Source organism: Tamandua tetradactyla, chromosome 10 (assembly GCF_023851605.1).
Source record: "Tamandua tetradactyla isolate mTamTet1 chromosome 10, mTamTet1.pri, whole genome shotgun sequence".
NCBI classification, from domain to species: Eukaryota; Metazoa; Chordata; class Mammalia; order Pilosa; family Myrmecophagidae; genus Tamandua; species Tamandua tetradactyla.
The window spans coordinates 104666734-104669118 of NC_135336.1; positions in this window are offsets into that span (position 1 = coordinate 104666734).

A 2385-nucleotide genomic window follows, 5' to 3' on the forward strand; every position below is an offset into this window, starting at 1 on the left:
CAAATTGATGAAGTCATGTCATTTGCTAAATATTTTGCTATCAACATACAAGTACATTATAAGAAGATTAAGCATAATATCCTTCCCTAAATGATCAAAAATGCACAAATATAAAAAATCTGATTTCTCTTTCTCTTTTTTTTTTGTTCCACTGGTTCCAATATCCCAACCTTTGAGCATAGGCCCTGGTATTAAAAATTCCAAACTGGTTACAGACTTTTAACAAGGTCCAGTGCAGTAAACACTTTATCTTTTGAGGGCAACACACTCTCAAGTTAATATGGAAGACGTGGATGTGTTTTGCCACCTCTGTTTTTATGGAAGCTGCAGTTCAAGGGTGCAGTGAATTAAATACCATCCCAAGACCATCCAATCAGGGTCTCCAAGTGTAGCTCAGATGGTAGAGAAGGGAACAGACCCCTTGGTGAAGGCTTCTGTGGGCTCTGACAAGGTTACGCTATGACACTGCAAATATTAAATATAGCTGCATGAATCACACGTCAAAATTCTGGTCCTGAAATCTGGTGTCAGGCATGGCAGTTTGTTCTCTCTCCCTTGTTTTTGAATAGTAAATATCAATTGAAGAAATTTTGATCTGTGTAAAGAATACTCATGCTTTTCTCTTGCCCTGGAACACACGTTGTACATTTCACATGACATATGCTTCTCAAATGTTGTTTTGTGTTTATTAATATTTGAGCTGAACTATCAGTCCCGTAACTAAAAAGGCATTTCCCCAGAACCCTCCTGACTCATGCTAGCATACACAACAGCTGATAAACTCCAGTGACCTCTGACGAGACAAATGGGCTTCGGGCTTCTGCTGGTCCTCGTGTCTCTCTGGAGTATGGTGACGGCATAACCCAGGTTCAAATGGTTGGCAAAAGTGCTCAGGCATTTTTCACATTTATCAAGTTGATAATAGCCATTGTGTCACCTGTTTATGGTTCTATTTAGTCTCTTCCCTAATTATAGCGTTCTTTGTCACTATTCTTTCTCACTTGGTTAAGTTTTTCTTTATTTTTTTTTTCTTTATTTTTAATTACAAAATAACCCATGCTCATTGTAATAGTAACAAGAGCTAACAATCATTGACTGCTTACAAGGTACCAGGCACTCAGCTGAAAACTGAAAAGTATCATCTCATTTAATTACAATTCTATGGAATTTTTCAGATTAGAAAAATTTTTTTAGATTAGAAAATCATAGCCATGAAGAAGTGAGAAAGTTTATTGCCCATGTATCCATCCTGAAAAAATTTCCTGCAAGAGAAAACAAATCAGAAATCCAAGAAAGAAAATGAAAGGGGGGAGGGGTAAACTAAAATTTATACATAAATCCTAAGCTTAAGACATTTTTGAAAGGATTTTTAAAACTGTAAAGAGGTTTAACAATAAACTGGAACTAAAATTATTTTAGATTATTCCAGCAAAACATAGGAAACTTAAGACCTCCATTTTTCAGAGGGAAAAGTTATAGATACTGATTAATTCTAAGTATTTATGAAAAAATGTGTTTAAAATTGTTTATTAAAATTGAGTCATCTCCTCAAGATTGTCAAGGTTATCAACAACAAAGACTAAGAAACTTTCACAGCTAAAAGAAACTTGGAAGAACATGATGATTAAACATAATGTGGTATCCTGGAACAGAAAAGGGATATTTGGTAAAAAATTAAAGGAATCTGAATTAAGTATGGACTTTGGTTAATAATAATCTGTCATTATTGATTCATAATTTGACAAATACACTATATTAATATAAGACTTTAATAATGGGGAAATTGGGTGTGAGGTATATGGGAAGTGGCTGTAATATCTTTGCAGTTTTTCTATAAATCTAAAATTATCCTAAAATTTAAATAGTTCTATTTTTTAAAAATAGAATCAAACTCATAGAGTCGTTGTATAGATTAAATGGCATAATCAATGTAAAGAGATCTACACAAGAATTGGAAGATAATAAGTATTCAATAAATATGATCTTTTGGGAACAAAAAATTAAAGATTGTCAATAGAAGAATAGAAAGAGTATATATAATTTTCTAAACCATCAGAAAGGGGGTTAAAAAGAGAAAACTCAAACCACTCCCACAAAAAAAGAAATAAGGAACAGAAAAGTAAGGGAATAACAAGAAAACAATGTAAATAGGAAACATAAAATAAGATGTCAAGAATCAATAAATGATAGTAAATGTGACTGGATACCTAAGAGTCACCCCCAGAGAACCACTTTTGTTGCTCAGATGTGGCCTTTCTCTCTCTAAGCCAACTTGGCAGGTGAGCTCACTGCCCTACCCCCTACATGGCACATGACTCCCAGGGGTATAAATTTCCCTAGTAATGTGGGTTAGGACTCCCAGGGGATGAGCTGGGATCTGACATC